Source organism: Neofelis nebulosa, chromosome 2, assembly GCF_028018385.1.
Source record: "Neofelis nebulosa isolate mNeoNeb1 chromosome 2, mNeoNeb1.pri, whole genome shotgun sequence".
NCBI lineage: Eukaryota > Metazoa > Chordata > Mammalia > Carnivora > Felidae > Neofelis > Neofelis nebulosa.
In genome coordinates, this window is record NC_080783.1 from 84,688,786 (window position 1) to 84,705,022 (window position 16,237).

Consider the following 16,237-nt stretch of genomic DNA (forward strand, 5'->3'; position numbering starts at 1 on the left):
AACTGAGCCACCCAGCACCCAGAATTCTGTTTTCATCTTTATTATTTCCCTTCTTCTACTGGCTTTAGGCTTCATTTTCTATTCTTTTTCTAGCTCCTTTAGATAGACATAAGGTTAGATTTTATATTTGAGATTTATTTTGCTTCTTGATTTAGGCGTTTATTGCTATATACCTTCCTCTTATGACTGCTTTTGCTGCATCCTAAAGGTTTTGGACTTTCATGTTTTCATTTTCATTTGTTTCTATGCATTTTTGTATTCTTTAATTTCCTGGTTAACCCATCCATTCCTTAGTAGGATGTTCTTCAACTTCCATGTGTTTGTGGTCTTTCCAAATTTTTTCTAGTGGTTGACTTCAAGTTTCAGAGTATTATGGTCTGAAAATATGCATTGTATACTCTGACTTTTTGTACTTTTTGAGGGGTGATTTGTGACCCAGTATTTGATCTATTCTGGACGATATCCCATGTGTACTTGAAAAGAGATTTTATTCTGCTGCTTTAGGATGAAATATTTTGAATGTACCTGTTAAGTCTATTGGGTCCAGTGTGTCATTCCACACCATTGTTTCTTTGTTGATTTTCTCCTTAGATGATCTGTCCATTGCTGTAAGTGGGGTGTTAAAGTTCCGTCCTGTTATTGTATTATTATCAATGATTTTTCTTTATGTTTGTTATTGTTTTATATATTTGAGTGCTCCAAGTTGGGGCTAGATGGAGCTAGAGTGTATCATGCTAAGTGAAATAAGTCAGTCAGCAAAAGACAAATACCGTATGACTTTTCTCATATGTAGAATTTAAGAAACAAAACAGATGAACATAGGGGAAAGGAGAAAAAAAAAATGAGAGGGAGGCAAACCATAAAAGAAACTCTTAACTATAAACAACAAACTGAGGGTTGCTGGAGGGTAGGTGAATGGAGGGTAGGCTAAATGGGTGATGGGTATTAAGGAGGGCACTTGTTGTGATTAGCATGGGGTGGCATATGTAAGTGATGAATCACTAAATTCTACTCCTGAAACTAATATTATACTATATGTTAACTAAGTATAATTTAAATAAAACTTGAAATATAAAAATAATGAAGATGCTTAGCAATGTATTGATTCTGCTTACTCTTCGTAATTTTTAACCTATTAATCTTGGTGTCTTTGATATTTAGCACAGAATCTGCTACATTATAATTATTCAAAAAGATTAGTTAAACTGAACAGAGACTACATCAATATATGGTCAGAGAGTATCTAAATGGATTTTTCCTTTTAGTAAAAAGCCGATGTCTGTGTTAAAAAAAAAAAATGAAAGTGAGCATGTTTGTATCTGCATTGCTACAGAGGTAGAACGATTCTGATTGTATTCTAAGCAATTGCCAATATTTCATAAAACTTTTCAAGTTTTTCTCAAATTACATATTTGAATCTTTAATGCATGCCATTTACATTAATTTTCCTCTTATTATCTTGTGTGAAGTCATATTTTTTATTTAAAATGTGTTATGTTTTTATTCATTACTAAAGGTAAGCAAGGAAAAAAAGGAATTGGAAATATTATGATTACTATTATCCTCCTTCTGTTGGCAACACATGAGTTAAGGTGCCTCACAATTTTTTTCTGAGGTCTATGATTAAAAAGGTCTGCATTTTAATTTTTTCATATCAGTAAGCATTTATTTATACAGTATTTTTCAAATTTCTCATCATTTCTCTCTTCCTCTTAAAATTAAAAAAATTACTAGTAACTGGAAATAGGGCACAGATATCCAGGAAATGTAATTTGACAATAAATGCTGTTTTGAAGTACACTGCATGGTTTGTGGATAAATATTTCTTTAATGTGTGTAATTACTGGATCAGCAGAATAAATGTGGTCATGTCCTTGTAATTAATACATTGTCAAAAGTTCATTTAAGTATAATAATTTTACTGGGAAAATGCTGTCTATGTGTTTCCTGCAATAATTTGTTAAATTAAGTGCAATAAATATAAAATTACTCTTAGAAATATATCTATTCTTTTCATGTTCTTTTTCACTAGGTGTCACATAATGCTTTAAGAAACCCCTCCATACATCCCCTTTACCCTAGCCCTTACTTCATCAATTAAAAATTCTCAAGAAAGAGTACAGATACTAAATTTTACAATTCACTTTTTAAAAAATTTAAGTTCAGCTTAGAATATTATAACATAGCATATTAGAGCTTAGGTTGAAAATATTTCCCCACAAATTATGCAAATTGCCAAATGTCTTGTCCTTAATATAGGATGACTAGTAAAGCATGGCCATTTCCTTCTGCACCCAGTGAACATTTATCTGTGGAGAATGGAGTCACAGCAACACAGAATTCTAGAGCTGGAATGATTCTTAGAGATCGCCCCATGCAACCCTTTCATTTTATAGTCTTGTCACATTTTCTAAGCCCTCCACAGAAGGATACCAGGCTCTGCTAAGTAAAACAGCTGTGGGCACTCAAGGAGGACATGATAAATTAAAGGTGCTTTCTTTATAATGCTATGGCCAAAGGGCAGCAGGGAAATATGGTTTACATTACCTGACATTTTACCTGTGTTGGGCATATAGCTGGAAGTTCTATAAATAAAGGGCAGTGAGAAAACAAGAGATACTCAACAGGGCTGAGAATAAAATGCACTGTGAGGTGGACATTGCTCACAGTGGTACGTACAACTAGCAAAGACCTTTTTCTTACTGCTTTACCAAACTAATTCATGTAAGAGAGACAAAAGACAACATTTTTTTAAAAAACACATTTGTTTATTTTGAGGCAGGGGCCGGGGAGGTGGGGGGGGGGGGTGGTCAGAGAAAGAGAGAGAGAGAGAGAGAGTCTCAAGCAGGCTTTGCCCTGTCAGCTCAGAGCCTGACATGGGGCTTGAACCCACAAACCGTGAGATCATGACCTGAGCCGAAACTGAGACAGACGCTCAACCGGCAGAGCAGTAGGAAGAGAGAATGGACATTTGCTAAGTCAATGAGCATGCATTGATTAATTTTTCCCATTTGAAAAATAGTAGAAACTATGGCTCTAGATCAACATTTCAAATACTATACAATCAATTTCCGTATGGATTCTATGGGTCTTGTAAGCAAGACGCTAGTCCACAATCTAGCCTACTTCAGAGAACGTAGCACCTTTGCAATTAAATCCAGTACTTCCTATTTTACAGATCTAGCTTGCCCTATAGTAGACTTCCCATACTCTGTGATTCTTCTTAAGTACCACAAGCTCAAATTTACTGTGTGCATTTGATGTTGACTGAAGAATATTTTATAGGAAAGAGCTATAAGAACTTAGGAAGTGAAAAAATATCCTTAAATCCAATATTAAACATTGTGATACCTAGAAAAATATATTACAGATTCCTATCTTAGAAAACTTCTTACTGATTATATCTCTTTTTACAACTCTAGCCTCTTCACATTAAGCTTGGGCTCTCCATTCTCACCCAGTTCTTCTGTACATCTTCTTCCTTGACCCTTTCTCCCTTTCTGTCCTGGGCTGCTTATAGAGATTTTCTTCTCCTATGATTTAGAATTATTCAAATCTCTCTTTATATTTTCCTGTTCTCCAAGATCACATGCAAATGGGCTATCTCACACACTAAAGAGAAATCCAGCAAGTTGCTTAAACAAGAAGCCATATCTTTGATGCAAATTATGCTACTTTCTAATTATACAAAAACAGCACAATATATTCTTTTTTTCATTTTTATCACTGACTTTTTTTTTAATTTCAGTAACCATAGGAAGTATATAAGATGAGGGTAGGAGGGAAGCCTTCACAATACCTTGAAGGAATTTAAAATCTAGTTGTGAAAAAACATAGGTAGTTAGGTAGATAGGTAGATGGGTAGCTAAGTACGTAGATACCTAGCTAAGAAAGATAAAATAATCAGGCTTTTAGTTAAAAACAAATAAGCATGGGGGCACCTGGGTGGCTCAGCCAGTTGAGCACTGGATTCTTGATTTTGACTTGAGTCATGATCCTGGGGTTCTGGGACTGAGCCCTGCATTGGGCTCCTCACTGAGTGTGGAGCCTGCTTGAAATTCTCTCTCTTTCCTTCTCTCTCTGTCTCTGTCTCTGTCTCTCTCTTTCCCAGCCCCTCTCTCCTGCTCACATGCTCTCTCTCTTTCTCTATCAAATAAAAAATTAACAAACAGAACACCACATAAGTATGAAGTAATGTATTGCAATATGAATATATGAATGCTCAGAGAGAGTAAAGAATTTGGAATTCACAGTCTGAGTTGGAAGAACATTTTGGAAGTTTTGGTGCATAGTCATACCCATTGGAGATGGGCCAGTAGTATTGTTTTTAAATAGATCTAGCGAAATGAGCAGTTTAACCTCAAAGCTTATTAAGCCAGAGTTTAGTGCTCTTCACTTTCATGGATCCATGGTACTGATCGTGGCTCAGGCAGTATGCTGTGTGGCCATTTATTGACATACATGGTCAAAAGGTTACAAAAGTAGGACATTTTAGCTATAAGTAGTTAAAACTGCTGTCTGTCTCTTCTCCAGTTTCCTCTCTGTTCTACTTCCCCTTTGTCAGGCAGTGGTGAAGTGGCTATAGACCATTTGAGGACCTTGTTTTCGGGAAGTGTGGTTGAAGATATGGGTTTAGTGGGGTATGTCTATATGTTTCAAAGGTGCGTTTCTGTAGGGCTGCCAGAAAAAAATCAGGACACTAGTTAAATTTGAAATCTAGATTAATCTGTTAGATTAACTTTTTAGTGTATGTCCAAAAAACATGATCTGTTGTTCATATGAAATTCAACTTTAACATATCATTCTGTATTTTAGTTTGCTAAATCTTGCCTTCATGTATTTCTGCGCTTGGTTTCTGCTAGTCATCCTGGTGCAGAATAGCAATCAGATATGTTCTTCATCCACTGTGCCTACTCTCCATGAATCAAGATCCAATGCAGTCAGAAGTGACATTGCAAAATGATAAAGCTCTCTGCTTACCTGACACTGGGAGAATATAGGTAGTGGAATAGAAACAAGCTTCAGAATTTCCAAAATCAGAAACTATTCTGTGGACATGTTCTCCAAATATACAGCTCATATTTAAAAACAAATCTGACAGAAGTTCTCCCAAATTTGACAACAATCCTAAAAGTTCACATGCTTTTACCAACAATGAGTTGTGATCTTCAAAGTAACTTTTCTAAATTACCAATTAAAAAAGTCAAACATAATAGAGGAAAAATTTAATTATCTCTTCACTATATAACAAAATTAGAATAATTAATAAATTATAGTTATGTGAAGAGATGATTAAAGAAAGTATAAACCAAAAAATATATTACAGAAACTGCCCAGAAGTGATAAAAGTTTTATTTTTCAAGATCTTGTGTTACTTACCACATTCTGCATCTTTTTTTAAAAAATGGTATTTTGCTGTACTTTTTAATTCTAAATAGATATTTATGTCTTCATTATTTGGTGCCCTCCAGGCTCCGCATGGAGCCTGTTTGGGATTCTCTTTCTCCCTTTCTCTCTCTGCCCCTTCCCTGCTCACTCATATACATGTGTATCCTCTCTTATAAAAATAAATAAATAAATAAATAAATAAATAAATAAATAAATAAATAAATAAAAACATGAAAAAGTAATAATTTGATGTCCCTTCTCTTAAAGAGCATTCCCAGAATTTTAAGGGCTTCAGGCTTTGTGTGATATCTTGAGAATCATCCAGAGATTTATAGCGTTATTTTCATACTGTATTTGTTCTTTCTTCTAGGTCTTGATTCTTTTCAGTTTTAAGAGAATGAGTACCTGTGATCTTGAGTCAGTTACCAACTAATTACCTTGGGCATGAGGATTGGGAATTATCTGTCTTGTCAGATTATCTGTGTTCAGTCCATGCCCTTTCCCTCTTTTTACCTTTATGATCTCAGGTAAATTACTTAGCTCTCTCTGCCTCAGTGGAAGAAATAAGATTATTGCTAGAACTAAGTGAAAGGATACATGTGATACACTTAAAAGAATAGTTGACACACAGTTTATAAAGTTTTGATAAATTGTGAACAGTGTTAGTACTGTATTCATCAGTGTTCTCATTAGGCCAAAAATTCACTTGATTTAATTCATTAAAAAGCAATAGGTACAAATGGGAGTATGTTAGGCTTATAGTCTCATGGGTAATTTAGAAGTTATTTCATGAGCGTGTCTATGTAAAGATAGACAGATTTAATAATGAAACAAAAAGAAAAATGTGTGACCTCAAGTGTCCCTACTATGCTGCACTCTATGAGAACCATCCTGAAATTTATAGCATTATGTTCATATGTATTTGGTCTGTCTTCTGGATTTTGGGTTCTTCCAGCTTTATAAAAAAAAGAGCAGCGGTGATTTTGAAGCAGTTGCCAACTACTTGTGCTTGAAAGGCAGAAGTTCTGTAAAGGAAATTTTCTTATCAGTATAGAGGAAAAAATTTAATGGGGTATGATTCCTTCAGAGTGTCAAAGTGATTCAAAATAAAATAATAACATCGAAGCCATGTTTGTTCAGGTCCCACTAACGCCACATCCGCAGTTGGGCCATATAATCAACTTGCTCTTCACAAGGAGGAGACCGAGCTTGCCCATCAATTCAGATAGTCTTGGGGCAGTTATGTAGTTATGGAAAATAGCATATTTGCTAACCCTGCTGCTCACAAACTTCTCTGACATCCGTTAATCCAGTGTAATGATTTGATGATAAGAACAACATAGATTCAAGTGTATATTTGAGGCAAAAAAATAGTCATTTTACATATAAGGAAATTATCATAGATATTGATAAAAACACAGTAAGTTTGTGTGAGATCAAGTAGGTATTACGGACTGAATGTGTCAGCTTGAAACTCCTGTGTCCAAGACCTTACTGCCAATATGATGCAGAAGGGGTCTTTGGGTGGGAATTGGATTTAGATGAGGTCATGAGAGTGGAGTGCTCTTATAAGAAGATGGTCATGAGGACACAGTGATAAGCTGTCCACCTGCAAGCCAGGAAGAGGGCCCTTACCAGGGAACGAAATGAGCCAGCACCTTGATCTTGGACTTCCCAGCCTCTAGAACTGTGATAAATAAATTCTGTTCTTTAAACTACCTGGTTTTGCTACGGCAGTCTGAGTTGACTAGGACAGTATGCGTTGAAGAAAATGGTCCTCTATTACTTTAGGAGAACTCATAGTTGGCTTCATTAAAATCTTTAATTTGACATGATGTCATTCTTTGAGATGATGTCCTGTCTTAGATTTCCCTGGAGTGTGCTGTCTCCCATCGTGATGTTCTCAGGATGCTCTTACCCTTAGCATTGTATTTGTCCCAAGTCAACCGTAATTATAGATTCAGTCACCCCACTGGATTCTGAGATCTTTTAGGTCCCAGCTTCCCTGAGTCCTTTGTGCCTACTACCATGTCTTGCACAAATTATGCTTTCAGTAATGTTTAACTGAAAGTTTGAGACAGGGATACATATGTTTTACTTTCCTCACATTTCACTTGGCTTCTAACTGCCAATAACAGTTACATTATAACTATAAGAGTGATTCACGTTAGGCCTTTCCACTGTTATTTAAAGTCCTCAATCCCATTTTGAATGAGAACCTCATGCCTTGGGTTTTATAGAATGCATATCTAATATGTAAGTATATCAAATAAAGATGCAATACATAAGAGGCACCACTAAGTATTAAATGTGGAGGAACACAGTAGAGCCTTGATGTCCACATCTCAGAATATGACTTCTAATTTCCAGTAAAGTTATGGAGAGTGGAAAGTTACCATGAAAACATATTTTCTCCTGAAGTCTATACATCATTTTTCTAAGTGTTTCCTGCCCTGGGCCACCACTCTTCTTAAACACATATTGAAGAAGCACAGAGTTCTTTACTGAATCCCAAACATCATCAGCACAGGGACAAATGCTTAGCTGAGGCTCACATCTATCATTCTGGTTGGTACATATGGTAATTTTCTCTAAATTGGCTGGTTTTCTCAGGCTACTGTATCATCCTGAGATATTAAGTTTTTAAATTGGCTCTTCCCACCTCTTTTAAAGTTACATGGCTGATTGCTGTCACATAATTTAATGATCTAGTCCAATCTATACAATGACTGTGTAACATGGGCTAGATAATTGTAGATGAATTGCATGCCATTAATCAGTTGGCTTTTTGTTCTTACATGTTCCATTGCTTATCATTCAAGGAAGAAAATTGTCTTTTGACAGGGGTCCCATTGCAGCCTTTTTACTGTCCAATAACATCAAGGCTGAGATTTCAAAAGATAAATGAGAATGATATAAGTGGGGCGGGAGAGTACTTAGTTAAAAGGCCTGTTTATCTAGGGATTATATTTGGAGATGTTAAAAATTTCCCTGTATTGTTTGGGGTTGGTTATATAAGGTTTTTATATTTTGAAACGTAAAAATAGTTTAGGTAAAATAGATTTTCTCATTTGAGATTCATCAACTTATGCAAGAGACTACCCTTCATCATGAAAAGAATAACACCAAAATTCTAACTTTTGGTAAACATCCCCACTCCTTCCGCCCCCAGTTAACAATAACTATATTGGCAGTGGAACTTCACCTTAGGTGATAGACTATTCATTATTATCTATTCATTATTATACTTTACCCTCTTACAGGTGGGAAACATGCCTTTTTAATCATTGTACTTCTACAGCCTACCTCAAGTATCTAGAATTTATTAGATACTCAATTAATGTTTCTTCAACTAACTCAATCTATTTTTGATCTGGCAAGGTTATGTCTGCTAATAAGGAGTTATTACTGGGGAAATAAATCGACATGAGCCATCTGGTGGGGAGGGTCAACAGTGAAGAAAATAGTGATATTTCTAATTGTATAGAAGGTGTATTTGGCAGTTTGATGCAAAGTAAAGTTCCATGGTGTAATGGTTAGCACCCTGGACTCTGAATGCAAAGTAAAGGCTCCACTTATACTCATCATGTGTTATGGAGTTGTAATTTTGTTTTATTTAATCTTTAAGGATGACAAAATCAAATGAGATTTCAAAATAGTCTTTTGTTAAACATTATATCTGTGTCATTATATTTACATACACGTGTATTACCTATATGTGCAAGTATATGTGTTCTTTTTATATCTTGTAAGTTAACCCTAGACTTTATGAGTTAAATTCCTGATTGAACCACTTGTAGCAAATCACTCCTCTGTTGCATCTCAATGCAGGGGCCAGGAAAGGAGGTGGCCTTTGCTTGTCTTGTAGACAGATTTTCTTGATGTTATACCAGATGTTCTTAATTGTACTCTCTGTTCTTCTTTGAATGTTTCCACTTGTATCCTCTGGGGCAATGACTGGTAGTCAGGAAAGTGTGCTTCTTGATAATAACTTGGAGGCAAACCCTTACTCTTGTGAGGAGACTGATGGGCCCTAATAATTATGGAAGCAAAGTTAAAAATCTAGAGGAAAACATTGTTATAAGGTTATTCCAGCCTTAACATAAGATACTTATTTCCTTTAAACAGAAAATATTTGAACAAAGAATATCTTACCAATGGCATTTATTTTATTAAAGTGATTTATTAAAGATTTAGGTGGAAACAACAGCAAAAAACGAAAATAATAAAAAATAAAATGATTTCTCCCAGTCTTTTCTAACTGCATCTTCACCTATACAAATCTTTGCTTATTCATAACTCCTATTGCTTTCTCTGAAAACTTTCATTTTAGTATAAGCTATAAGATGGCACCCCTTGATGAAAAGCAGATGTTTTTTGGTTGCTTCTTTTTCCTTTTAAGAGTGTTTGGATTTTTTTTTCAGTACAATGCGTAACGCTAACTCTTTTTAATAAGCAAGAACATAGCCATGGTACTTCAGTGAGAACAGGGCAGAGAGGCTGGCAGTCATAGAAGGAGAGCTTCATCAAACACCAGGACATACGAATGTGTAAGAATGAATGATCAGAAGTGGGCTTTAAATCAATTTTATCTTCACCATTTTAACATCAAGAAGAGTTGTTAGTTGTAAACCAATTGTTATGCAACTTAATGAACTAATTAGGAAAATCAGTTGCAATAATAGTATTGGTGCAAACTGATCTGAATATAAAAAGTAGAATTAGAATTCTAGTACAAAACTTTTCCAACTAGAAAGACTACATAATGCTGCCGATAAGATCTGTTCTTTGTAAAATTAATCATAGGCAGTGCTTCATTTACTACATTTGATTTCTATAATCCATTCTTCTCTAATTGTGCTACACCACATTGTTATACTGGTGTTATTTCTGCTGTGTGTATGTCTTGTGGTCTGCCAGGATGGTATAGTTAATTTCCTAAGTGACATTGCATCAACTGGCTCCGGTGTTATTTTTCCTATTTCTTTGCTTCCTTTAGTGAATGAATGGCTGTCATCCAGAGAGATATAAAATATCAAGACCTCTGCTCAAAGACCACACTTGGACTGGTAAGGGAGTGCGGCAGCTGCCTGTTTGAATCACAGATAGGGCTGGAGCATTCTGGAACAAATTCACAAATAATAGAGAAAAGTCATACAGATATCGCTTAGACCGTTTTTAACATGGAATGTTCAAAAGATGGAATCATAAACTCCAGAAGATATATGTCAGTTGTCACGCCTATCTTTTGTTCCCTATGTTGTGCATTTTTTGTTGTTGTTGTTGTGTAGTTTTAATGTAAACGAAATATTTTCCTCAGAGGTGACTGGGTAATTGTTTTGATAGTTACATAATTTTATATCTTAGTGATGCAATATTTATGCATGCAAGTCAAGTTATCTGTTATAAAAGAAACTATTTAACCATAGTGGACTAATGGTATGTAGGGAAAATGGGTGTCAAAAGGAAATTTATTATATCTTCCAAGTACTGCTTTCTGTGATAAAATACAATTTGTATGATTGTGAAGTGGCATTGTTTATTTTTCCAGTCAAAAAGTCACTGTCAAAAGTATGTTTGGGGAGGAAAAAATGGCCTTAAAACAAATGTATCACAGGGAATATCTAGGTTGTTAAAAAAAAAAAAAAAACAAAAAACCTAGGGCAGTATGTTAAAAATGAACATTTCCAATACAATTTGTCACCCATGCATAAATCTTGCTGACATTTTCAGTCACTTTAATAGCCTGCCCATTTTATAAATCAGTATGAACTTGCACAGTTGCAAAAAGTGTGTATTTTGAACATCTCATTTGCATACTTTACCAAAAGCCAATGAGGCAGTGGGAGCAGCACTGGTGATCATAATACGTGTTTGGGGAAAGGCAGAGAAATCACTAATGGCTTTGCCTTTAGGGATTTCTGTACTCCATAGGGGACGAAAATGAGAAATATTTTTCAAACAGCAGGGGTAAAGGTTTTAAAACTAGAAACACATGGAGTGATAAAGATGTTAGTGCCACAGGGCGCATAGCAGGAAAAATTTACAATGTAAAAACTGTAATTTCAGCATTAGGAAGTAATAATCGTGTTTCATCATTGTTATTAAAGCATGACCCTTAAAGTCACATAAATTAGATATAAGTTTCAAGAGAAGTTTATTAATCTTTAGCAGGAAAATATTAGGAAAGTTTATTATCAGATAAGATTTTCTGGGGGAAGACATGTTCTTTTGATGGTGTGTGTGTGTGTGTGTGTGTGTGTGTGTGTGTGTGTCTCAAGGAAATGTGTATCATTTCAAAGAGTAAATAAAACTTTGCTCACTGTTATCCAGTGAGTATCCGTACTGCCTACAGATAGATTGTTCTTATTCTTTTAAATTAGCACATTTCAGGAGATAACATGATACACACAGAATGGACACTGATCCATCTAGAATATTTCTACTTGTCCAGAGTAGAATCATAGATGGAAACTAAAGCTTGCTTTTAATACAGAATGTTGCTTAGATGACATTGGTAGTAAAAAAATGTTGCTAACATAATTATTAAATTAGTAAAAAAATAGGCTTCTTGGAATAGTGGAGACATTTCTAACTAAAAGATAAAGTTTTGTTAGTAGCTCTATGATAAAATTAGTGAATGGTTACAGCTGAGAGGGGGACAAGAGCTAATAGTTATCAGTGGACATTAACAAGAAAGAATAGTTTATGTAAAAAAGATAGTTTATTTGGTGGTGAATATGTTGCTCTGGAACTGAATGTGTAGATAATGGGCAAAGTATTATTTTTACCAACTAAGACTTCTTTCAAAGGTCTGCTTTAGAGTTATGAGTTAAACCTGTATCTTTGCATAATTATTTAGGTAGAACTCAATTTTACCAAGTTAAGAGGAAAAATTTTGTCTCTAGATTAATCTTTCAATTTTCTTCTCATATTCTGTCTTAGCACTTATGGAATAGATGGTGAGTTACAAAACACAAAATTTATATAAAATAATTTTAGGATAGCAAGTATTCCTCAAATACATTATAAAGAGAAGTGAACCAAATTTGTATTGTACAAAATCAGAAATACACATTATTGTATATGAGTAAAAATTGTAGAAAATATAAGAAAATATAAATAAGCATAAAAAGTAACTATTTTCTACAACACAAACATGGCCACTTTTAACATTCTCACCTGCACTGTTCCAGAATTCTAAGAATATGTATATATCTATATCTATATCTATATCTATATCTATATAGATTCTTATAATTTTGTTTTATACCAACTAATATAGAAATATACTTTTAAAACGTATGAGTGTTATTACTTTTGGCACATAACATTAATGAGCTGTATATCAGCAATGATGGCCAAGTAGAAAACATATAGAATTTGATAGAATGAACCTTTAAGATTATTTAAAATTGTATTAATTAAATGCAAAAGACTTCCAATAAGATACTAAGCTTGTGTAATAGAACCCATCTCAATAATAAGTCTGCTACTGATTTATTTAATAATGTCTTCTCATTCATAAATATTGTATATATTATTCTGTTATCACTAATTATTTTAAATTTTTTGTGATATTCAAAATTCTTTCAGATAGATGAAGGTGACATCTACTGTCTTTCAAAAGCAGTAGCCATCCATAGTAGTAAGTTGACTGACAGTCTGTCGTCCATTGCAGAATCATAATGTAAATCATTTTTATTGTGTTTGTTAATTTGCTGCAAGGAAAACAAAAGGAGACCCAGTGCTAGGAAATTCATGAGAGACAAGATGAAGAAACTACAAGGGTTGAGAAAATAACCATTCTCATTGTGTTCAAACTCTTTTCAGCTACACGGAATATAGATGTAGGAATGAGATTACAGTGGAAAGAAACAGAGTGAAACTGAGTTGTTCAATGTTTCACAGGAAAAGGACCAGGTAGAGTCTGTATTACACATAGAGTGAGATAGAAATCATGAGAGAGGAAGAAAGTGAATCAAGATAACTATGGTGCTTCAATGCTAAGTCATTGGAAAAATAAATCATAATTAAGCCAGCACATGAAGAGTACTGGCAGGCTGTAAGTGGCAAGCATGGAGTCAGTTCAGATTATTGCCCATGTTTAAGGCAAGTAGAATTTGAAAATAAACCGAAATAATGAATGCATACTGTGCTTCAAAAATGAGTAGATCTGGGGAGCCTGCGTGGCTCAGTTGGTTAAGCATCTGATTCTTGGTTTCGGCTCAGGTTATGATCTGTGAGTTCAAGACCTGTGTGGGGTTCTGAGCTGACAGTGTGGAGCCTGCTTGAGATTCTCATTCTCTCTCTCTCTCTCTCTCTCTCTCTCTCTCTCTCTCTCTCTCTCTCCCCCCCCCTCTCTTTGCTTCTCCCCACCTTTCCCTCTCTCTCAAAATAAATGAATAAACTTTAAAAAATAAGTAGATGGGATTCCTTTCCTTTAAGAAATCTTTTATGTTGTCCAGTAATTGGCTATATTCTTTCTGTTAAATACATATCATATTATACTATTTCAATGAAATGTTCATTCTGTTCAGCAAAGAGTGAGATCTTAAGTTTGGAGAAATTCACATTGTAGAAAAGAAATATCCAGATATCCATGCTGTAGAGTGAGAACTGTTCTAATGTGTTAGTTAGCTTTTGTTAGGTTATGTGGTAGTAACAAATTGCCATCAGATTTACACAGACACTTTTTTTCATCATATGACATGTCTACAATTACACATTTTATGTGGCTCTGACTTAAATTCATTCTGGGTTCCAAATTAAAAGATCACTATGAAACAATATGTCCCTTAAATCATTCTGTCAAATCTTACATTTCACTAGCCAGAGAAAGTCACATGGCATACCCAGTATCTATGCTATATCCATGTAGCATTCCATATGAAGGTTCTGTAAATGGCTGGAAAATAGGTTGCAACTCACAGCCCTCGTATGGAGAATAGAGGATAATTTGGGGACGATAATGAAATTTGTTATATTTGTAAATACAATAATATAATTTGCCACATTGGTAAACTTTGAAATTAGAGTATATAACTGCAAAAAATCCATATTCCTTTAATTAGATTCCTATAATTAGATATTATATATGTAACTATATATATAACTATATATATAACTATATATATAACTATATATATAACTATATGTATATAGTTATATATAACTATATATATAATGTTTAATACATATTTAAAATATATATTCAATGCTTATTTTTGAGAGAGAGAGAGAAGGACAGCATGAGTTGGGTAGGGGTGGACAGAGGCACACACACACACACACACAGAATCTGAAGCAGGCCCCAGGCTCTGAGGTGTCAGCACAAAGCCCAATGTGGGGCTCAAACTCAAGCTGTGAGGTCATGACCTGAGCTGAAGTTCGATGCTTAACTGACTGAGCCACCCAGGTGCCCCTGGAATATAATTTTATGCTAAACATGTTATTGGTTGGAAGGTAAAAAACACAGTAAAATTGGAGAGGTTAGAAAGCAGTGCTGATAATTTCATTAACAAAACAATTGAAAAGGCAAAATCAAAAGAAGAAACCAAGGAGGCAGGGAGGCTTTTCAGGCTCACTTTATTCTCCAGCGGGAATCTTTGACATAAAGAGTGGAGTTGTTAGTATCTGTGGTTCAGCCCGCTAGTTGCTCAGGAAAATCTATACTCTTTTTCTATCATGGTAATTGAATTTGCACCTAAGTTGTAACTGCCCAGCCAGACAGTCAATTTCCAGGCTTTCTCTTCAGTTAAATCCTACCATGTGACGAAGGTCTTTTCAGTGGAATATTGTTGAGTGTGATGTCTGCCACTTCCAAGTCTGTTTCCATAAACAAAAGTTCTATGTGTACTCCTTCTTGCTCCCCCTGCCTTCTCTGGAGATGGAAAGTGATGATTATTCTGTCATTGACAATCACATATTGAGGGGCACTCAGGTGGCTCAGGTGGTTAAGCATCCAACTTCGGCTCAGGTCATGATCTCACGATTCATGGGTTCGAGCTCCAGCGTCAGGCTCTGTGCTGACAGCTCAGAGCTTGGAGCCTGCTTCAGATTCATTGTCTTCCTCTCTCTCCATGCCTTTCCCCCACTCTCTCTCAAAAATAAATAAACATTAAAAAATTTTTAAAAATGAAAACCACATGTTGAAGTTGGAAGAGCTACTGTAGCCTGAGTCTCCCTCTGTTCCTAAGCCGTATCAGGAATACCTGCCCTTCACTGTTACATTAAAGAGAAAGAAAACTCTGTTATGTTTGAGCTGCTACACTATTTATGTATTATAGGGGTTTACTTTTCCTAATACATTGTCCTTCTTCCAATAAATTTTGTTTTTAGTCATTACATATATTTTCTATAAAACATGCATTCTCTGTTTCTTCCCTGCCCAAAAAACCTTCAATGACTTCCTGTTGCCTCCAGAGAAAAATAAGAATTCTTTGTCTCACCTTTCAAAGCTCTTATAAAATGTTCCACCTTCTTGCCATTTCCCTGATATATATACACTATAAATAACAAAAGCTTGCTTTCTTTCTCTAATACTATGCATTTTTCAGCTTCTGGGCCTTCAGTTATTATGTTCTCCTTGACAGTAAAGCACCTCACTTTTTAAAAAACTATTGATTCTCTAACTCTGCCATACCCCACACATACTGTTTTCTCAACCCAAACATTAAGTATTATTTGCTGTAACAATGAATTTTTTATTAGCATATACCCTGTATCGTAGATATTAATTTAAATGCAATTTTTTTTTGCATTAGGTCATCTACTCCTATAAAAGAGAGCTTGTTCCTCTTTAGCTGGGTGTTCTCAACACACTATCCAGCTTTCAATAAGTATTTGT

General features: G+C 34.9%; 1 long non-coding RNA gene across 1 annotated transcript in view; it reads left to right on the forward strand.

Moving 5' to 3' along the window:
* Window positions 1-10,386: 10,386 nt before the first annotated feature.
* Window positions 10,387-16,237, forward strand: part of LOC131503729 (uncharacterized) — a 262,197-nt gene continuing 256,346 nt past the window's right edge. The window contains exon 1 of the long non-coding RNA XR_009257549.1: window positions 10,387-10,457. This is a non-coding gene — a long non-coding RNA (uncharacterized LOC131503729). The remainder of the gene's footprint in view (window positions 10,458-16,237) is intronic.